This window comes from Pinus tabuliformis, chromosome 3_1 (genome assembly GCF_031772625.1).
Source record: "Pinus tabuliformis cultivar Carrire ecotype Pingquan chromosome 3_1, CPIR1, whole genome shotgun sequence".
NCBI classification, from domain to species: Eukaryota; Viridiplantae; Streptophyta; class Pinopsida; order Pinales; family Pinaceae; genus Pinus; species Pinus tabuliformis.
In genome coordinates, this window is record NC_142301.1 from 39,423,185 (window position 1) to 39,447,665 (window position 24,481).

Genomic DNA, 24,481 nt, shown 5'->3' on the forward strand with positions numbered 1-24,481 from the left:
GCCATTTTTTCCATTGCATTATGCATACTAGCCTCCATTTGTCGATACACTTGCCATATGGTTGACCCCATCGTGTTATGGTTCGTAAGACACCTTCACTCACCAATTTTTAAATCATGACACGATGGTAGAGCCATCCTTTTCATGGGCATTGTAGTTAGCACCTCACTGACATTTTTTGCCCATGCTGCTTCGATTTGAGTAAGCTCGGGAGTCCTCTGTAATCCCGCCATGACTTATGCACTGAAGACTCATTCCTCTTTGCTTCTCTACTTCATTCTAGCCTTATACCCTGTAGGATCCTTTGTGTTGAGTTGTACTACTGCATTGTATTTTGACCATTTTCACCTTTTGGCCTTCAGCCGACTTCACCTGGACTCGTGTTTAAGCCAACTTTTGACCATGCCAACTACAAAATCAAACTTGCATTCCCTTGACTTCTGCAACTTGACACACCTTGATCCGTGGAAGGAACGCACCTTTGAGTGTCTTTGACCAGTTTTTCACCTCCCTGCATTGAGCATAGGAATGTTCCAATCCCAGGAACTAGATCATCTGTTTCACCGAAACTCATTCTTTCCACTGTACTATAGCATTTTTTATTCTTTTTCTAGCTTGAAGAAAAAGACAAAAAAATTATATATTTGAAAAAAGAGCGGGAACGGGACAATATTTCGACTTATTGTTGGTAGCTAGAGTCAGTCATGTCACCCTTGAACAAAGCATTCAAAACAAAGTCTCCTCCATTTGGGCGGGATTTAGTTTGACTTAGGTACGCCTCAACCTTGTTATTGAGTCAGTTCTCCCTCAATTGGTTATCTCTTCCAATCATATGGAGGGTCGTTCATGCCTCTTGCATGGCAAACTTATACAGAGTCATCATATGCTACCACATAGTCACATTGAGTCGTGCTTTTGTTCAAGGGAAGTTAGCCTGAGTCAGCTTCTCTGCGGTGTTTCTTGACTCATTTTTCAGTCGGCCATCCCTGGTTGTCAGTGTCTTGTCTATCATCACATCAGTTATATTGGTCCTTTACTCATGTCGGTTTGAGAAGGTCTCCATGGAATTCTTACTGGCGGGTCTTGTCCTTATCGACGACGACATCTTGCTCTGAGGACAGGCCTAGAGCCGCACCCTGGCCCTATTTTCATTATTGATAGGTCACCTTGTGCTCAGCATCGATCAGTAGCATGGGTCTTTGACTGAGTGGTTTCCCTTGTGTTCGAAATTAGCTTACACTATCACACATTGGGATTCATGCAGTACCTTGGTTTCCATTTGACCCTATTGGTGGATACCTCACCTCTGTGTCAGCTTTCATTATTGGCTAGTTCAGAGGGTTTTTGTCATGCGCTAGCCACATATTTTGTATGTCGAAAACGTACTTCGGTCAGGTTACTACATCTTTTTTCATCCGATTCCCTCCACATTATTGGCCTATGGGTTACATTCGCGCTAGATTGATGAAGGATGCCTTAATGCCTTCCTTCTAGCGGATCTTTCCCTATCGACTATGACTCATTGCTCTGGGGCAGAGATCTAGAGTCCATTTGGCAGTACCTTGGGGTTTGCAGTCATTAGTGGCAGATCCTTCGCTATCGACAGTGGGAAACCATCATTGTCTCCTGATTGATAGATTCTTATAGGTGTTTGAATCTAGCTCATCTATTCACACTTGTTAGATTGTACTGGGTTCCTTGACACTCATTATCATTATCGATGAGTGGTCTCGCATTTGTTAATGGTATACATCAATGAACGGTAATCAAATGATTTCTCACATGGTGGACTTCAGATCATTTACTCCCATGGTGTAGAAATGTACCACGGCGGTTGGTGAAGACCTCAGGTTGCATCAACATTCTTTGGTTCACTTGACAGTTGCTCCTGTTGCTGCTAGTTGACACCACTCCACCTTATATGGCGACATTCTATATGCTGGCACCTGAGTTTTCAGTGTAGTACCATCATACTCCATCATCTTCATTTGGTACCTTTGGGATCAGTCTTTGATATCAGTGATCAGTTTCATCCTTCAGCATCATGGACATTCCTATATGTGATATTCAGACATGTACTTGTTCAATCGTGATAAGATGATCCATTATGTATTTTCCAGTTCTTTATACTTGTATACTTAGTGGATCCGCTTGTACTTGATATGTGGACATGCTTTACTTTCTCTGAGCATGGGTATGCCCGCCTCAGATAGTGTTTCTTTCTGATCTCCTTTTATGGCTTAGTAGGCTGAACTCTGGTGAAGTCCTTCTTAGTTTTTGATAGGGTTCCTTTCCATGTACTTGCCTAATACATTTCAGCCATCATGTACCCCTTCTGACCTCATATATTAGGGTGCATCTGTTATAGCTCCAAATCTCACTCTTAATGTTTGTGATGCTGCACTCATGGCCTAGGGTAACCCCTCTTTCTAGACCTGGTCCAAATACTTAAAAAACAGTGTTTTACTCCCTATACGTGACATTTCCCTGAGCTAAACATGTGTGTACACGGGTCTGTGTATACCCAACCCGCATATATGTCTTAAAACACTTAAAAAAATTAAATCTCCTTAATTTCTGGTGGAGATAGCGGGTTTTACCTACTCATTACCTATTAGTGCCCATGGCCTAACTGTTCCCAATGAATTCCCAACTAAAAAACTACTTTGGGAGAAGTATAAAAGGCTTCAATGGGAAGGCCTAAGGGAGGAGAGGATAGAGAGAAAAATCACTCTGTTGAGATTATCCCAGATCAGGTCTGAAGATTCTTGTGCTTTTAGCACTTCCCCCAATTACAGGAAACCCTTGTTTCCTTGAGTTATGATGTCTTTTTGTTGAGATATCCTTGAGTGAGTTATGGAAGGACCTTGTTGAAGGCTTGATATTGGAAAAATTCGGAGGACGGTTCCACTTGGAGCCTATGAAAGGAAGAATCAGGTGAAATCATTCCTTTCTGTACTTTAGTTATCTATAATAAAAGAAACACTTGTCTTGTTCCTAATATGAATCTTCTTCATGCTTATGATATCAATGTTATGATGTACATATGAATGGTTGTTTTTAATTGCATAACTAACTACCTTTCAATATGCTATGAAGTTGATTTCTTTATGATGTTTAGTCCATATACTGCTATACTTTCTTGAATTGATTGTTTTCTAGGTTGAAGAAGCAAAAGGAACTCCAAGAGGGTTTGGACCCTAGCTAGATCTTCCCAAACGAAGGACCCCCAGGAGCACCCCTCTTTGCATAGCTTGTTTATATTAGCATTATGGCTATGTGGAACACTTGTTTTTCTTTATAGATAACCCTCGCTCTGCTAGGGTATAAACCCAAGACCCTAGGGGACATTCTCCCTTAACAGTAGTCGCCTAGGTTTCCTTTTTTGGCATTTTGAGAGACATGTGTCTCAGATTGTAACCTGAACATATACATTATTTTTTGGACATATACATTATTTTTTGAGCGCCTCGGTGCGCCACACGATATACAACTATCTATGTTTTATTATTGCATCTGAATACTTGCATATAATGTTTTTTATAATTTGCGTAAATGTCTGTCCAATACATGATTTTCAAATGCATCAGTTAACGTGTTTAGCCTCCTAGGAATGTGTTGATATGTGATAAAATCAAAATTTCTTTCTAGTAAGTGAGCATGCAAATACAATCTTAAAATTTGAGGGTTTCTGATGGAATAATGCCTGTTAAGTTCAAGAACAGCAAGTTGAGAGTCCAGATTCACAATCAATGCACGGATATTGAGGTTAATAGCCTCATCCAATAATTCAATGACGATGCTATATTTAGCAACATCGTTCGTGGTACACCCCAGACAAACACCTTGAAGGTCTACTAACTCATCGTGAGGATCGTAGATCACCCATGCCATAGAGGAAAGATTTCGTGTACTACGACATGCACCATCAACAAAACTAATATAAGGTGCAACAGACATCTGCACAAGAAGTAAAAAGACACAATAAGTGGCGATAATGCCTACACACCAAGCCAAACATGCACACACTGAAAACACACGTATGTACACAGTAGATGCATGAAAAAATCATGCATAATATTTTTCAATATAAGGCCCATTTCGGGGCTTATCTAAAGGGTTTCTTTCATAGTCAATTAGCTCATAGCCACATTTCTGTAAAATGCATTTCACAATATAAGGCCCATGCCACATAGGTTCAAATTTTCCTGCCTCCGACTTATCATTCACTTGATCATATAGCAGGACTAAATCTCCCTCAATGAAAGAACGAGGATTAACAGTTTGATCGAAGTGAGTTTTCACTTTCTTCTTCTGTGCTTCATTGACTAAAGAAGCAAGTCAACGGGTCTCATCTAGCCACTCTAGGTAAAGAAGACAATCTTCTACAGGAGTAGCATTCGGGAGTAATTTGACAGCAAACTTGAGAGAACGTATTTCGCATTCAATCGGAAGGGTAGCCTCTAGACTATAAACGAGCTGAAACACTATGAATCTGGTGGCATCCTTCACTAAGGTACGGTAGGCCCATAAGGTGGAAAATAACATCAAATGTCAATCATACTTGTGCATTCCAATGGTACGTTGAAGCATCGTAACCAACTCCTTATTGATGGCTTTGACTTGGCCATTGGCCTAAGGGTAATAAGGTGTCGAACTATCGTGATGCAAGCCTAACTGGGTCGTTAACTCAATCATAATATGACCATGGAAACTAGAACCATGATCAGTGACAATAGCCTAAGGGACTCTGAATAGAGTAATCACATGATTGAATAGGAATTGTGCAGTTGTCTTACCATCATTGGACAATGTAGGCATTGCTTCGGCTCATTTTTTAAAATAATCGATGGCAACGATAATATACCCATGCCCCCTGGCTGAGCGTGGGTTACAGGTCATAAAATCTATGTCCCATTTAGTAAAAGGGCCAATGGTAATGATAGGATGCAAAAGGGATGGTGGCGCACACATCTTCTGTTGGTAGATTTGGCACACGTGGCAGGAACGAACAACGAGAATGAAATATTTAAAAATAGAGGGCCAAAAGTAACCGGCACAGAGGATTTCCTGGGCAGTGGCATAACCAAACATATGACCACCACAGGTGCTAGAGTGGCAGTCATTCAAGACTCATTCAGCTTCCTCAAACATCAAACAACAACGGAGAACGGAATCAATGCCGAGACGGTACAAGGTGTCTCCAATAATATAGTAAGGTTGAGAATGGTGATGAATATGTTGCCAAGCATCCTTAGACAAATTAGGACAGAAGGAAGACGTCTAGAGGTAGACAATAATGTCACCGTACTAGGGATCAAGGGTATTGATCAAGAAAAGGGTATCATTTGGAATGCAATCCTCTATCTGAGAGGGAGTGGTAGAAGATGATAACGAGAAAATCAATTCAACGAAGATGGGATAATTCTTGGACTTGGCAATAGTAAACTCCAAATCAAACTCTTGAAGGGTAACAATCCATTTCAAGTACTTGCCCCCCAGCAATTGACATGACAAGATGTATGTCATCGGGCTGTAATCAGAAATCATTGTCGTCATGCGCAACAAAATATAATGACGGAAACATTAGATAGCATGAACGACTACCAAGGAGAGCTTCTCGACATAAGCATATCGAATCTCAGTGTCAAGGAGGTTGCGGCTAGGATAATAGATAACATGCTCGGAACCATCGTCATCGTCTTGAACTAAAACCATGCTAATAATGTTGTTGAAAGTAGCGAGATAAAGATTATAGTCACGATGGTAGTTAGGTGGACGCAATAAGGGAGAAAAAACAAGGAAGACCTTGAGTTTCTCAAATGACTTTTGGGTAGTGTCATCCCAAACAAAGGGAGTGTCACGCTTTAGGAGACGCGTATAACCTTTAGCAATCTCGGCGTAGTTAGGAATAAAGCGACATAGGAAATTTGATTTTCCATGCAAACTCTGCAATTGCTGCAAAGAAGCAGGAGGAGGGAGATTCAGTATAGCTTCAACTTTAAGGTGATCAAGACGAATGCCCTCTTTAGAGATGAAAAACCCAAGAAGTCTACCGGATTCAACGCAGAAGACACACTTATGTGGATTAAGACGAATACGGTAATGTCGACAATGAAGAAAAAATTCGCAGAGGTGGCTTGGATGGTCAAAACATTTAGGTGAATGAGCTGGGAGGTCATCCAAATATGGCTGAACAATGTGACGGATGTCATGAAATGCGTAGGACAATGGTCACTGGAAGGTGGCACCAACGTTTTTAAGGGTGAAAGGAAGCTTCTTGTAAGCAAAGTGTTGTGGAGGTAAATCCTCTCTGCGGACAGAGACGATCCCTACTAGCCCAGACCGGGTCTAGCAACAATCACACAATCCTACCACGCAAGTTCCTAATTGCAAATAAAAAATGGATGGTGAGAACCTACTTGGATTCCAACGCTAGTGTTCGTAGAAGAGATGTCACCCTCGTTCCTTTGCCTTAGCCAGTCACGATCCCCACGATCTCCGTGATTGGACACCTGCACATGCAAAGAACAACACGAAAACAAGCATAAAATCTAGTAGATGCAATTATATATCAGTCAGAAAAGATATAACTCAACATCAAACATAAGACAATGAGAGTGGAACCATAATGATAGTCATCTATTATTGATAAATAACAAAGAAGAATACAACCATTTTTTTGACGTCAAATCCTCCTTTGGCTGGGTAGTCAGCTACACAAGTCTTGCAAAGCTTGTTGGGATGAGGAACAAGCCTCTCTCTCTTCGGGTGACAAGAATCTCCTTACTTAGATTTGGCCTGATGGGTGCAAAGAAGGCTCTTGCAGCTTCAAACTTTCTATCACTATGCCAGAACTGGAACTACTGTCACTAGCTTGCTCAAGGCATAGAGGCAAGCTTTTATAGATAGAGAAGAAAGAGATAGGATCAACCACATTATTCATGGGATTGACTTTATCACTTGGAAACTTCCATGAAAGGTGGCAAACCACTTTCCCTTCTATGGAGATTCGAAGCCAAACCATCCTAGCTCAACATAGATTCAGTTGGTGAATGGCTTACGGAGAACCTTTGGAAGCTTGTTTGTTAAAAACTTTACTCAATTCGGTTGGCGCGAGTGCGACTCTGAGATAGAGTGCCAATGGCGCACCCTTTTTAGAGGATTTCCCTCATTGGCGCGGGCAGTGAACTGTGGACCCGCGCTAATGCAAAAAGAGTTGTTTTCATGGGTATTTTGCAGCAGATGTCTTCAGGGCATATGAATCTCATACTTATAGGAATATGATGCAAGTGGTTTCAGGTCATGTTACTTCTCACAGGTCCCGGAATGAGTCCTCCAGTGTGCGGGTGAGGGGTAACAGGGACGGTGACAAACGGTGACAAATTGCTGTGTAACAGATGCCCCCCAAAGCATGAGGCCCGAGAGAGAGAGAGGGGTGAAATGCTTTACAAGAACATGCGTAACTGAAAACACTGCCACCGGAGAACCTGCGTAAAGAAGTACAATTGATATCTCAAGTACATGATATATGTGGTATGGGCGCAACCATCCATAACAGAGTACATAATAATCTAGATCCAAGGTATGGGTGTAGCCATCCAGTGAGGATCGATAAATAGACTCAGGCATGGTCACAACCATCCAGTGAATGAGTCATGTAATGATCATAATAAGCCACAAATCGCAGCCTAGATTCCAATAGACAAAATCTAGGGTCTTGCGCTCCATCTCGACCCGAACAGAGTACAAGTCCAAGCATGTGAATACAGGAGTTGAAGTCGAACATGCATGAACATCGTCTGATTACCAGTCAATGATGAAAACTGTTAACAGACGCGAGAGGTACCACCAATAATGACAATGGCCCTCAAGGTACTATAGGTACAATCTACGGCGTGCGAATAAATGAGCTGGCGTCGAACACCCGTAGAATCATTTGATCGGAGGCCAATGATGAAAACCTCTCGTCGAACACGAAGAACCTGCCATTGAGGCATGCAGGCTCCAAGGCACCGGAAGGGAGTCTCTAGATCAGCTTCCTGGATAATGAGCTGAAGTCGACAGGAAGTGACCTTGATCAAAGGTGGGCCATAGTGTTTCCCACATCATTGACGCGAGATAGAGGAAAGATGTTGTGGTGAATCAAAATTATGTGAGGTATCAGAGGAGGATTGTAATTCTGCAGAGGTCAACTTCTCTTGAACATATCGGCGGCACGATAGTGGACTTGGCAGTATTTGACATCAAATGAGTAGAGGTCACGGTGACAAGGCAATGAGCAGATGAGAGGTCAAATAGGATAACCCAAGCCCATGGAGGCTAGTGTAAAACAAGATGAGATGTTCCCACCCAGACACGAATGCAGACAAGTGCCATGTTCAAGAGCGACATACTGCCGACACGACAATAATTATGGGTCCATTTTCCCCACCATTTCTAGCGAGTACCCCGATTATTTTTTGATGACAAGCTTGACGGGGATAGCATATGCTTGTAAGGCGTCATTACGACAGAATCCGATGTCATTAAGTTTTAACGAGCCTGACAAAGGAAGAACTCGGCGTCTTTTCCTGTTTAGAGAGTCTGAAAAGACGGCAGAAAAGTGAACTCCAGGGGGGTCCTTTTTCGTAAAGTTGTGTCTCTCAAGCCCGAAAAAGTATAAAACAATGCTCGAAAGAACCGCCCGATCATTACGATCGAGGAGTACTTTTCATGAGTAGTGATTCCGACCTGAATAAGTAAAAAAGCGATCGAAACCACGTCGCTTCGTAACCATTAACGAACCTGAAACGACAAGGGTCCGACGATCTTTTCGTCTTTACACGGTCGGAAAAGGGTTTAAAGATGACCGCCTCTTATTTACGTTTAACGAGTCAAGAGGAATAACTCGACAATCTTTTCATATTTAGACGGTCAGAAAAGAGCTAAAAGTAGACCTCCATTTTTATTCTCTTTAACGAGTCAAAAAGGGAAAATACTCGGCAATCTTCTCATATTTTACGAGTCAGAAGAGAGCTTAAAGGTGACTCATCCTAGAGGAACGAGTGGTATAAAGGGTAGCAACTGGTTCCGGCAATGGTGGAACTGCTCAAAACATGTAATGGTCAAGAGGCTGGCTAATAAAACCACTCATCGCTGCGGTTCCTCAGGAAAGGAAAAACAACCAAGTGAGAGCATATGATCGGCCAAAGAGATGGTAGCAATGGAATGAAACAACCAAGGCTCATATAACAGAATTTAGCGGATAAAAATGGCAATCACGAGATGTAAATCAAGTATTGGTTCATTTTTACATAAGCTTGAACCATGGAGAACTCTGCTTGGATTCGGTTTCATGTTTACACAAGCTTGAAACGAAAAACTATGCTTGTTATAAGTTCGCATGCCCCCAGCATAATAACGCAAATCGAGGTACATGCCCCCCAAGCTTCATTGCATTCAACAAAGTGGATGAAATGAAGGTTCACTCTCGAGATCTAGGAAAGACTCGACTTGTATTTTACGAGATCTTAATCAAAAGACTCAATTTGGAAAGGAGGAGATGTTTTATTTTTTAATCAGGTTGACACAGTAAAAGAACTATCCTCATAACCCTTGTTTCATTTTTTTAACGAGCTTGACACAAGACAAGGAACTATGCTCGAGACTCTTTGTTTCATTTTTTAACGAGCTTGACACAAGACAAGGAACTGTGCTCTGGACCCAGTTTCATTTTTTAAGGAGCTTGACATAGGAAAGGGAACCATGCTCCGACCAAACCTAGTTTCCTTTTTTAAGGAGCTTGACATAGGAAAGGAACCATGCTCCAACCAAGCCTAGTTTCATGTTTTAAGGAGCTTGACATAGGAAAGTGAACTATGCTCCACCTGAACTTCATCATAATGAATAGAAAGTCGGGGCTTCCAATATTGCCACTCCCGATGGAAGGGAAACATCTTGGAAGTCAGGGCCCAATGCCCCCAGGACACTATGCACGATGGCGGCATCACTGGATCTAGGCATGGGATAGGTGGCCACGTAGTTGATCTGTGGTGGGGTAGATGCAACTGGTGGATGAACACTAGGAGGGGACGACAACGGCGCAGGAGGCATTAGGGGACTAACGAATGACACTTGATCGATAGTCACAATTCTTCCATCGTGTAGAAAGCAAACCACACGGAAAAGTGAAGAAACGAGTGCCCCCATGGCGTAAACATAGTCGCGACTAAGGAGAAGACTAAAGTCTAAAGCACCTTGGGTAACCAAGACATCTATACAGACGATTTTTCCTCCCAAAGTAATAGGGAACTTCGGGAGAACTCCTAGAGATGGACAGGCTCCTCCGTCGAAGGCCAACAGATTCTGAGTGACTGGCCCAAGCTGTGGGGAACCTAAAGCTTGCCAAGTAGTGTAGGGCATAAGATTGACAGATGCCCCTTCATCCAAAACAGTGCCAGGTACTGCCTTAGCACAGGCATGTACTATGATCTGGAAAGGTATAAGGGATGGAAGGCGACCGACGATCATGCGATTCCAATCAAAGTAAGTGACCAGACTACTTGGTGGGGGAATCGTATGATTTCCCCCATGTGCTAAAGGAACTGAAGGAGAACCTTTGGGAGTAGCTGGGTTAGGAGAGTCATTTCGGGACTTAGGAGAATCTGAAGAGACGAGAAGAACATGGGTGTGATTCTCTTCTGAAACAGAGTGAGCGAGCGGCAGACTCGAGTCGACACTCTTTCCGACCAATGGTTGGTTTGGAACAGGCTGGGGACAACTGGGTTCGGGAAGAGGGGCCTGGACAAGAGAAGAATTTGAAGTAATCTCTTTGTCAGCAGGGGAATGATCTGCGGCTATAGAGATATGTTGATAACCAATAGGAAGTTGGGGTGAAGGAGCTGTACGACTTTCCAAGACAATGGAGGTTTTATCCATGAGTGGACAAAGGTGAAGGGGATGATTTCCTTCACAAAGTCTACAGGGGATTCGAATCTTCCCTTTTCCCTTACCATTCCCAACTGACAAGGTAGCATCGCCGTGAGCTTCAGAGGATGATGAGGGGTGGGCCGGATCGCGAGACCATACTTCTAGTACCCTAGGAATGCCAGGACAATCGCGAAGACGATGGTTCTCCTTGCATAATCGACAAGGAAACTTGACCTTCTGCAGAGGAGCGGAAGGGGGCCCGACTTCAGGTGTACTCGAGGGGGTAGCTGCACTTGTAACCTCTCCCTTAGGAGCCTTCTTATTCTTCGGCTTCTTCTTCTTCTTCTTAGCCACCTGGTTACTCGAATCTAGACTTTCACCAGGTGAAGTAGAAGATGAGAACGTAGAAGTGGGCGTAGAAGGGGAGAGATCCACCTTAGAATCAACATGATGTTGTTCAGGTGGAGGGACGAATTGACTAGACAATGAGATGGCAGGGACCAAAGAGGTTGAGAACAACCAAATCGGCAACCCAACAGTTAACCCTGGGAGGGACAACGTCGCCATATAAGGAGCACCAACATTTCCAAAAGGAGCGAAATGACCAGGGTTCCCGTCAGAGGGGATCCCTGGGTTGGTGAACCCCGGAAAAGTTGCCATCGAGAATGAAAAGAAACCTACTCAAGCTAACACAAACAAGATCTAACAGGGTAAATGTGAACGCGGCTGAATAAATTTTAAGACAAAGGAACTGAACTTGACCTTTTCATGTTTTAAGAGTCGAGAAAAGGACAAAAAGGTGACTCTAGTCGCCTTCGAATGTTTTGTGAGCCCGAAGTGACAAGTGCTCAAGTGAGCCTTTTCTTTTAAGGAGTCCGAAAAGGATCAAAAGTGACTACTCTAGATAAACTAGGTAAGGGTTTACCAAACAAATCTGTAAAACTGCATATACACCTTGGAAATCATATGAAAACCAAGGACTTTCCGTACGGCAGTCAATCTTCCCGAATGTTGTGTTTGGTGCGTTACGGCTTGTAAGGCGGCAGACACGGCTTCCTGTGGATAAAGGATGATAACCTAGTGGGGTCTCCCCATATACTCGACGGTACGTAGGAGCTCAAGTCCGTGCTAGACCACTTGTTGCATCACAAAAGGAGGAATCACCCAACCATAGTGTGAAACAATAGTGACTAGGTTTAACGATGCCGGAGCACGTCTCTAGCCTAGACCTCTAAACAGTGAGCGTTATGTTCCAATGCATTTTTAAGTTCATTCAGTTCATTTTACAGTTGATCTTTGATTAGGTTTCGATCTCCAGGTCCTACTGTATGTAATCTCTCACAATTCCCTAAATGCATGCTATATGCCAAAATATATCATTTCGTTCGATGAACACTAACTACGAGAGAGTTGAGAACTTTTCAATCAAACAAAATGACCATAAAACAATCAACAACAACCCTAATGCAGCTAATGGTAATTAACGAAACTTTTCTTTAAAGTCACTAATTGCTAACAACAACGAAAAGCTCTAATTTCCATTAACTAATTCAAAGCAAAAGAGATTGTTTGTTTTCTTTTCAATGGGAAAGTGCATTGAACAAATTTTGAGAGATAATAACGACGAGTAAAAAAGACAAACTTCACTCAATGAGAATACAATCAAGTCCCCGAAATACCAAGACAGTCCTTCAAAATGAAGAAAAACACCAAAGACTTCAATGAGCCATGTGATCTAGGCCCAAAACGAAGTCGAGCGGAATCCAAGTGAAAAAGAAGTAAATCACTCGAATAACGCAATAAAATACTTAACAACCACTGAACAAGTGCAAGAGAGTAACCAAAAAGTCGACTGGAATGATAGAAGACCAAAAATTCGACACGCAAAGCCACTAGATGTCCTAGGGCTAAAACGTGAAATCGATAGAAAATGGCAAACACCCAAAGTATGCAAATGTAATCTATGCACACTTTTCATTCATATCCTGAAAATGAGAATTCTAATTATGCAAGTGTGATCTATGCAAGAGAAGTCTCAAACACACGATGATTCTAATGTAATCTAAGAACCAATCAAGTGCCAATCAAGAAAAACGGGTGTGAGTTCCAAAGATCATAAACTAAAAATACTCAAAGGCGATTAACACTCATACACAATTTATCCCCCCCGGCGAATGAGGGGGAAATTTGTTTTGCAAAAACAAAAGCAAAAAGATGCAAAATTGTGAAAAGACTGAGACAAACCTCCAAGTAATGATCAAAGGAAATCAAATTAATAATTTCTCAAAAAAGAGACTCAAAACCAGTCAAATAAGACTCTAACACACTCAAGTGATTGAAAAAGGTGTAGCTAGACAGAAAACCCAAGCTTGGAAGGCTGCAAATAAGCAAACTGGAAAATTTCACAGGCCTGGCGCGACTGTCAGGCGGAAAACTAGCGCCAATTGAGGATTGGCGCGGGCTGTACACTGGCAAGTGGCGCCAATTGGCGCGACTGTCATGCAAAAAAGAGCGCCAATCAAGTTTGCTAGCTTAAAAATAAAAACAAGCAGTCCAAGGCTTGGTCGACAGTATCCAGACAGACCAGGCAGCAAGAGACAATAGAGCATCCAACCCAGAAAGCTATCTAAGCAATCAAAACAAGAGAAACCAAAGAGACAAGACAAACTCCAAGTTGTTTAGTTCGTAAACCAAACCGGAGATTGACTGAAGTGGCGTTGATCTATTTCACTAATGCAAAGCAATAGCATTTCGAATGCTATCTGGCCGTACTTCAGGCTCCGTCTAATGTTTACAAATCAAACAACAAGCTAACTCCCCAGTGGAGTCGCCAAATTGTTGTGGAGGTAAATCCTCTCTGCGGACAGAGACGATCCCTACTAGCCCAGACCGGGTCTAGCAACAATCACACAATGCTACCACGCAAGTTCCTAATTGCAAATAAAAAATGGATGGTGAGAACCTACTTGGATTCCAACGCTAGTGTTCATAGAAGAGATGTCGCCCTCGTTCCTTTGGCTTGGCCGGTCACTATCCCCACGATCTCCGTGATTGGACACCTGCACATGCAAAGAACAACACGAAAACAAGCATAAAATCTAGTAGATGCAATTATATATCAGTCAGAAAAGATATAACTCAACATCCAACATAAGACAATGAGAGTGGAACCATAATGATAGTCATCTATTATTGATAAATAACAAAGAAGAATACAACCATTGTTCTGACGTCAAATCCTCCTTTGGCTGGGTAGTTAGCTACGCAAGTCTTGCAAAGCTTGCTGGGATGAGGAACAAGCCTCTCTCTCTTCGGGTGACAAGAATCTCCTTACTTAGATTTGGCCTTATGGGTGCAAAGAAGGCTCTTGCAGCTTCAAACTCTCTATCACTATGCTAGAACTAGAACTACTGTCACTAGCTTTCTCAAGGCATAGAGGCAAGCTTTTATAGATAGAGAAGAAAGAGATAGGATCAACCACATTATTCATGGGATTGGCTTTATCACTTGGAAACTTCCATGAAAGGTGGCAAACCACTTTCCCTTCTATGGAGATTCGAAGCCAAACCATCCTAGCTCAACATAGATTTAGTTGGTGAATGGGTTAAGGAGAACCTTCGGAAGCTTGTTTGTTAAAAACTTTACTCAATTTGGTTGGTGCAAGTGCGACTTTGAGACAGAGCACCAATGGCGCACCCTTTTTAGAGGATTTCCCTCATTCGCGCGGGCAGTGAACTGTGGACCCGCGCTAATGCAAAAAGAGCTGTTTTCATGGGTATTTTGCAGGAGATGTCTTCAGGGCATATGAAGCTCATACTTAGAGGAATATGATGCAAGTGGTTTCAGGTCATGTCACTTCTCACAGGTCCCGGAATGAGTCCTCCGGTGTGCGGGTGAGGGGTAACAGGGATGGTGACAAACGGTGACAAATTGTGTTGTAACACAAAGGTACCCCACGGGCAGATGAAGGCAGTTTTGTGTCAATCGGCAGGCAAAATATTAATCTGGTTGTAACCAAAAAAGCCATCCATAAATGAGAAAATCTCACTCCCAGCACAATCATCGATGAGCTGGTCGATAAAGGGTGTAGGATAATTATCCTTTGGACATGCATGGTTGATGTCACGGTAATCAACACAAACCATAATAGTGCCCTGCTTTTTGGTCATAGGGACAATATTAGAGACCCAGTCAGTGAGTGGGATAGGGTAAATAAACCCTGCCTTGAGAAGTTTTTCAACTTCTCCCTTAATAGCCGCAGCTTTTCTCAGGTGCACGGGGCATAAATGTTGTCGAATAGGCTTGGCACCAAGATACGTAGGGATCTCATGTACCATGATACTAGGTTTAATACAGGGAATTTCTTTATATGACCAAGAAAACACGTCACAAAACTCTCTGAATAGATCGGTGTAAAGCTGAATCTCGTCTGGAGTATAGGTAACGCCAATATGAATATTCTCAAAAATCCTTGGTTTGACAGAGATGTCAATGGGCATAGTTTGCATAATATTCCCCATATTGCCTTCAAAAAAAACTTCATGAATTTGAATAGGCATCTGAAGTGGTTGAGAGGGAATACAGGAAGAAAACTTCTCTAGGCAAGTAGTCATGGCCCCATGGCTTGGGAGAAACGAGGAATGATGTTGGTGATCGAACCAAGGAGGATCCTCAAAAGACATGGTTGTTATAGAAATTTTTGTGCCTTACAGCGCTAAGCATGAAATGTCCATAATTCAAGGGATCCAAAGTCCCTAAAGATGTTGTTACAGCTCCTAAAGGAACAAGGTCAACCAATGACAGCTTCTCCCAGAAGTTCTCCACCAAAAACCACTCAGAACTAGTCAAATCAGGATCAATTCAGAAGCTCCACTAGCTGCCTGCGTTGCAAAGCACCCAAATACACTGGCTAGGTGCGTTGCAACGCACTTGAATGCACTACCCAGGTGCGTTGAGCGGGAAATGACAAGTGGCAGAGTCATTCAACGAGGTGGAAAGACCATGGAAGCTTCCAGAATCTTCTCCAATGACACTTGCCTCACTGAATTCGACCAAGTGATGAGTAAGAGGCTCTCAGTCTCCAGGTGGAAGCAAGAAATGACAGAGAGAAGCCACAAGTCAAAACATAAGCTGACTCATCCTCTCTGCTTACATCTATATATGGATCCCTCATCCCAGAGATCCAGAGGCTGGAATTTTGTACTTTGCAGAGAATTGTTGTTGGTTTGAGATTGAGATTAGTACATTGGGTGATTTATGCTTTGTTGGAGGAGAGGAAGGGATTCCTTTGCTGGGAGGTAGATGTTGGATCGGGACTCACTTGGTTGTATCTCCTCTTGGACTTTCTTATCATATCAATAAAATTATTTGAGTTTCTCCTACATGCTGTCTATCAATGATGTTTTGTTATATTTGCATGTTTAGCTTAATCTGATCCTGAGCTTTTTATGAATGTGTATCTATATCTTCGTGTAGTTTCTCTCTCTTGTGATCTTGCAGGAATTCGGTGAAGCTGGGCCGGTAAGGGAATAGGGAGCTGGGAGCTATTGAAGAGAGGAGTGATTGGATCAACAAACTAGCGAAAGACACAGGTTAGTTGCATCCTTCCTCTTCATTTATATTTCATAAAGAAGAATACTCAAGTAGTTTTCCTTGTTTGTTGCTAAGGCACTATCACACCTTAGAGTGGGATAGGGGCGTTCTGAATAGATACTTTTCCCAACAACAAATTGGCGACTCCATTGGGGATCGTATCTAGTTAGTTTATTTGTGTTTCTATTGTTGTTCTTCTCATAAACTTAGGAGTGGCGAATCGAACTGCATTTGCCATTTACAAATGCAAAGTAGAGATCTGCCACTCTAGTCCATTCACTGGGTCTGTTTATGATCTGAACAGCTGATCCACAAATGCTCTAACTGCCCTTTGTGATAGCTCTTAGTCCTCCTTTAAATCATCCTTCTAATTGTACCTTATTGATAGCTTTTATCCGGCCAAAAACCTTAGATCAAACTGCAAACCGTGACCCAAAACCTAGAGACAATTCTCGTTTCTGCTTCAGCGTAGGCTCTGTGAAGCGACTCTGCATTTCAATGCAGGTCCCGAGAGGGCTACCTGCGCTGCAATTCAGTTTCTCTGTGCAACAGGTGCGCTGATCAGCCTTTGCCCTGTGCAGCTGTGTTTCTTTGCTTCATTTTGTTCAGTTTTATCTATGATTTTTGCAGCCTATTATCGGTGTGTGTACCTATCTGAAAACCCCTTTTCTCTGCCTTAATTCTGCCTCAGTTGTATAAAAGAAACTGTATTTGTTTTTGTGTATTTGTTACATCATTTGCAGTTTCCCATTACAAAAGTAAACTAGTCGTACTGTCACCCTTAGATCTAGACCTGTCGTAAGTGTCGTTTTGATCTTAGGAGTAAGTTTGTTTGCTGTTGACAGTTGATTGCGCTTTTACTTTTGTCTTTTGGTTTGAATTTGTGAATTTCTAGTGTTGAAACAAGTGTTTACTTCAAAATCACAAAGTATCGTAATCGTCTTTTTTATTTCAAAAAGAAACTTGTGTTTTCGCTTGAAATCGAATTCAAATTTGTACAACAGCTTTCTTTTTAGGCATCAATATTAAGAAAGTGAAAACAAATACATGAATTTGTGCATTTGCATATTGATAGTTTGTATGGTTTGATTTAGGAAAAGTGCATTTACAGTGTGCTCTTTGCTCTTTGAGAAAAGATTGTGTCTTTCTTTTCCCCTTGTAGCTAGGATTTTCATTGTTGAAAAGAGATAAATGCTTGCTTATCATCTTTAGACTGCATTTAGGAATTGTATCTACATCTCGTGGTGATCCAAAAAGGAAAACTTCTAAGAAAGATCAACCTAAAATAAATTGAATGAACTTAACAACGTTTTGTAACTTAACGCACAACATAGAGGTCTAGGCTAGAGACGTGTTCCGACGTTGTAAAACCTAGTGACTGTCGGTCTCGCTGATGGTTGGGTGATTCCTCCTGAGAGACGATAAGTGCCAGTACGGATTGTGCTCCCACGTACCGTCGAGTATATATTGGGAGACCCCTATAGGCATAAAACCTTTATCCATAGGAAGCCGTGTCAGCCGCCCTACGGATCGCAATGCACTGAACACAGCATTCGGGAAGATTGACCGCCCATACCTTAAAAAGTATTCTGCAGTTTTGCGATTGGTTTGGCACACCCTCTACCTAGAACTCCAGAGCAGTCCCTTTCGTTCCTTTTCAGACTCCTTAACGGAAAAGGTCCATCTAAGCACTTGTCACTTCAGGCTCATTAAAAATCGAAGGAGACTAGAGTCATCTTTTGTTTTTTATCGACTCTTAAAAATTGAAAAAACAAGTTGTGTCAAAGCGTGTTAAAATTTATTTTAAACGGAATAATCATCACCTTTCCCTCATTGATCTTCGAAGTTAGTCTCACTTCATCGCAAGTTCTTGTAGAATCGCTAGAAAATATTTTGGATAGACTAGATATGTCTGAACAACCATCGACATCCAGGACTGTGTCGTCCGATACAGCAGTGGCATAGCCTCCTACTGCTACTCCAACGATGTTCAATGGTACACCATCTTTCCCGGCAAGTTATCAACAACAAGTCGGAGTCCAATCAGGGACCGCTTCGATGACATGGTTAGTTCCTATTTCTTCATCCGGGTTATCATCTGGTATTTCTTATGTTGAAACTCAACAAATTGATCCAATGTGTCTTCAAAGGCCAATCTACCCTTTAAGTACTGGATTGCCACCATATGGAGGGCAATATGCCTTTTCATTGTTCCCTCCCAGAGAACAACCATATGGGAGTTTACAACAAAGTTCAGGTCAAACTGGAATTACATCCAGCAGTTGGGTACCAATGATGCCTCAACAACCAAGGGTTGTATATTCAATGCAACCAGTCCACCCTGTGTCGGATATTCCCACTATACCTGCTATAGTGACTGTGTCGCAAGTACAAGCTCTACCTGTTGTATGTCAACCCCAAGTTTCTCAGGTTGCAATACAACAGCCTCTTGTCTCAACGACTCAATCACAACCTCAGGTTAGTGCCTCCTTATCTGGAGCGACTCAGGCTCAAACAAGTACTGTGACTCCTCATCTTGGTCAATCATCCAGTATTGGTCAACAGCAAATGGTCCAACAACCAGAGCTGGTTCAAACTCAACAACCCCCATTCCAGCAATCATATCAAGGACCTGAGCAACAAGTCTTTGTAAGTAATGGGCAATCGCATTTCCAAAGCGGTTATCAACAGCCATATTATAATGGTTATGCCCATCAACCTTGTCAAAGTTGCCAACATCAAATACATTATGCTGGTATGCAAAGACCCATTGCTCAGGCGATTCCATCTTATCCTGGGTATGCTTTGCCTAACCTGAATCAACAGTTTCCCTTTGTAGCAACTCTAGAATTACCAGATCTAAACCAGCTGACGAATGATCCAATTGCTTATGCCGCTTGGTGGCTAGCGATTCCGCATAAACTTCCATCAGATATTCCTAAATTTAATGGAAATCCAGGTGAAGATCTGTCGAATCATGTGATGACCTTTCATCTGTGGTGTTCATCAAACACCCTAAACGATGATTCGATTAGGTTTCACCTTTTTCAAAGGACGTTAACTGGTCCGGCAACAAAATGGTATATCGAATTGCCTAGAGCTTCATTCGACAACTTCAGTACCCTAGCCACAACCTTTTTAACCCATTTTCAATTACCGATAAGGTATGAAACGGGAACGGAACTCCTAACCAACTTCAAACAGACAACGGCCACTCACATATTTGATCATATACATGAGTGGCGACGTCATCGTAGGATGGTAAAAACATACATTCCCGATCAGCTATTAGCTGAATGGTTTATCAAGTCCTTACTTCCTACAATCACGGAAGATGTGGCAAAGGGGGGAGTCTTAACGGAAGAGCAAGTCATCGCTCGTGCGCAATATCTGGACTTGGTCTATACTCAGTCTGGCACGCTTTACGACAAAATACCTGATGCCCCTAGACTGGAATTCTCAATTCCTCCTCCTCCTAAATCAAACAATGACTCTCACACCGGCGATGGTGTGATTGGCACGACAAACGCGAAATCGACAAAGGCTACGTCCAAGAAAGCCCGTAAGATTTCATATCAAAATGCAAAAGATGAACTTCTTGCCTCGGAAGTAAGTGCCATGTTGACCGACAAGGGCAAACAACTGAAGCAACCAGGGGGCAAGAAGAAAAAGAAAGGGAGAAAAGGAAACCCCCTACGGGGTGTCATATATGCGATGAGGATCATTGGACGAGAGATTGTCCACATATAGCTGAAGTTAAGAAACTCTTTAAGAGTTCAAAAAGCTCAGCAGTTTTGACTGATCCGTTTCCAAGCCCGGGAACCAAACTGGTTGCTAATCAAAATGATTCCCAATCCCAAGTGCTTATGTTGTCTATCTCAAAGCAGCAAAATGACGCTTTGACAAGGAATAAAGATTATGGGAATCCACAGCTGTCGAATAACAAGGCTAATGAACAACCTGGTAGTTCGACAACAACTTTGACTGAAGTTGTGCCACCCATCATTCCTGAACCAATGATAAAATCGCCAAAGGGAGTAGTACACAAATCGACATTTAATCCTAGTGCAAAAGTAGCACAGAATTATAATATAGTAGAGGACTTGGCCCAATCGCCATCCGCTATGTCGACACTTGAGGTACCGCAAAATTGCCCCTCCCAAAAGCAAGATTTATTATCAGCAATAGGTGGGATTGGCCCAATGGATTCCAATCTTGTGGCCTTTGATCATAAAGGATATGACCCTCAATTACCAGCTCAACTAGCTTTCCTTATTCAAGTGAAAACCCTCAACAAAATTGTTCATCGAACAATTATTGATGAGGGGGCATCCACATGTATTATGTCGATGAGTTGCTGGAAAAATTTAGGCTCACCACCCTTGTCGTGATCTTCAACAATGATAAAAGCATTTGATGGACGATCATATACTCCATACGGGATTTTAAGTAACTTGAAAGTTGAACTAGGGGGGAAAACAGTAAAAGTTGATGTTGAAGTAATCGACGGAAACCTCGATTACAACATCCTACTGGGAAGGCCCTGGATATATGCCATGGCCGCAGTTGTGTCGACCTACTTTAGGAAGATTGCATTTCCATTTCAAGGACGAATTACAATCATTGACCAACAAACATTTCTCCCCAACAGTTCACAAGTTACGGGAAGCATTCTAATGATCCATGGAAGCGATCATCCGCTTCAAAATATTGGAATAGGCCTCCTAAAAGACCCTGCCTTAATGTGTACTTTTTCCCTACCGCCTCCAAGTAATCTGGCGAAAGTGGCCACAGTGGAAACCTACAAAATGAAATCTTCTATATCTAATGGATTCGGAAGATTCCTAAACATTTTGTCAGCATGGATCATCGCCCTAATAGAAATATTGTAGCAATCAATTTTCTTGGCCTGGGGGGCAAACCAAAATCAACACTCATCGAGTGTTTAGATAGATAGGTCTAAGGAAAATGGCACCTCTTCAAATCCTTCGTCACTTGTACATTCTACAAACGGAGGAATCATTCAATCAATGGTAATTGACGGGGTGCCATGGAATGATTCCCACCATCGTTCCCTTCTCCCGGATTGTGGAGAAGATACTAAAGATGACCTTTATCATCCTTCTGTTTTCGATTTTCTATCAAATACTATAAATACAGTGGGCTCTGAGGATAGTTCTTTTACTGTGTCAACCTCATTAAAAAATGAAACAAATCCCCTTTCCAAATCTCAAAGGTAAACCTTCATTCCAACCACCAAGTTGAATGCAATGAAGCTTGGGGGGCATGCACCTCGATTTGCGTTATTATGCTGGGGGCATGCAAACTTATCGAGCAGTTTTAGCGCATAGTTCATGCTCGTTAAAAAATAAACATAAAATCGAGCAAATGTTTCAACCCGTGTTTAAGCTCGTTAAAAAATGAACTATCCTCCGGTAAATAACCACCGTGAATGTAACGTTATCAACCATTAAAGCCTTGGTCGTGTTTGCGCCGTCACCTCCACTTTTCCATTGGCTGATCATTCACCTCCATTTGATTGTTTACCCATTTTGAGGAACATCTGCGAAGACTGATTTCACTAGCCATCCTTGTGACACTGTCGTGATTGGAAAATTCCAACCCTTACCTGGAATCAGCTGCTACCTGTTTTATCACTCGTTCCTCAAAAGACGAGTCTTCTTTAAGCTCTTTTCATCTGGCTCGTAAAATATGAAAAGATTACCGAGTTTTGGCCTTCCAGCTCGTTAAAGCGACCGGAAGTGCTATCCCTCCTCTAGATTTTAATCTTTTTGGACCTGAGGGATTATTGCACAAAAAGATCGAGCGCTTGTTTTCTTCGGCTCGTTAAAGCTATCGAAAATTCATCCCTTCTGTATTGTTTTATACTTTTTCGGACTTAAGGGATTAGATGACGAAAAAGAAATTTCAGAGTTAACTTTACGTACCTTTTTAGACTCTCTAAAAATGAAAAGGACTGAGTTATCTTCGTCATTAGACTCGTTAAAAACATTAATAGCGACAAACTTGTCTTTAGACGAGAACGAGTTTCACTATCACTAGGCTCGTTAAAACATAGCGATGGGTTTGCCCGAAAAGAAAATTATAGAACAAGCATATGTTATCCTCCTCAAGCTTGACAAAAATAAAGAGGTACTGGTCAGCAATGACTGGGGAAAAATTGGGAAGAAACTCAAAGAACCTTTATTGGTAGCAAGTCGCTCTTGAACATGACACTTCCACTACGTGCCTGAGTCGGGTTGGGTTGTTTCATTCACCGGTCACATCACCATGGTCTTGCCATACCATCCACCTTTGGGGTAAATGCTACCAATCCATCATATAAGTGTCGCCGATATGTTCAAGAGAAGTCATCCAGAGAAGTCAACCGTGTCCCATCCGCTACCATACATTATACTTCATTCTTTCATGACCGCCACCCTGAACCATATATCATCAGATCGTTTTCACCTCCATCAAAATCATTTGCTCCGTTCCGTGTCACTGATGTGGGATACATCAAGGCCCTCCTTTGACGGATCACTTCTTGTCGACATCAGCTCATTATCCAAGAAGTTGATCTAGGAACACCCCCTTCAGTACTTTGAAGCTTGCATGCCTCAATGGCAAGTTTCTCACTTCCGGCGACAGGTATACATCAATGACCTTCGACCGAAAGATTTTGTGTGGTGTTCGACGCCAAGTCCTTTATTCACACCACGTGAATTGTACTGCAGTACCTTGAGGGTCATTATCATTATCGGTGATTCCTCTCACGCTTGTTAACAGTTTACATCATTGACTGGTAATCAAGCGATGTCTTTCCATGTTCGACTTCAAAACATTTCTCACATGGATCGACTTGTACTTAGAGTGAAGATCGGACGAGATTGCAGACCCCGGATCTAGTTTCATCCATCTGGGCTGCGATATATATTCAGAAAAAATAAAGACGTTGACATGTACAGCATTGCAGCACAGATAATCATCCTACCAAAAGGATGATGACTTCATCAAAATCATCAGTCTACCATCAGACGATTGTCTGTCCTGTGTACATAAAAATGAATTTGTAAAGCTGAGCATGGGAATGCCTGCCTCAGCTAGATCATGAAAACAGTATGAAAAATGATGTATTGTATTTTATATTATTATAGGTCTCCTCCCAGCATTGAAAGAACTTCGGATCCTCCTAATAAGGCATTTCACCCGATAAACGACCTCATACTTTAGGGGGCAACTGTTATAGACATTTTTGTGCCTTACAGATCTAAGCATGAAATGTCCATAACTCAAGGGATCCAAAGTCCCTAAAGATGTTGTTACAGCTCCTAAAGGAACAAGGTCAACCAATGACAGCTTCTCCCAGAAGTTCTCCACCAAAAACCACTCAGAACTAGTCAAATCAGGATCAATTCAGAAGCTCCACTAGCTGCCTGCGTTGCAAAGCACCCAAATACACTGGCTAGGTGCGTTGCAACGCACTTGAATGCACTACCCAGGTGCGTTGAGCGGGAAATGACAAGTGGCAGAGTCATTCAACGAGGTGGAAAGACCATGGAAGCTTCCAGAATCTTCTCCAATGACACTTGCCTCACTGAATTCGACCAAGTGATGAGTAAGAGGCTCTCAGTCTCCAAGTGGAAGCAAGAACTGACAGAGAGAAGCCACAAGTCAAAACATAAGTTGACTCATCCTCTCTGCTTACATCTATATATGGATCCCTCATCCCAGAGATCCAGAGGCTGGAATTTTGTACTTTGCAAAGAATTGCTGTTGGTTTGAGATTGAGATTAGTACATTGGGTGATTTATGCTTTGTTGGAGGAGAGGAAGGGATTCCTTTGCTGGGAGGTAGATGCTGGATCGGGACTCACTTGGTTGTATCTCCTCTTGGACTTTCTTATCATATCAATAAAATTATTTGAGTTTCTCCTACATGCTGTCTATCAATGATGTTTTGTTATATTTGCATGTTT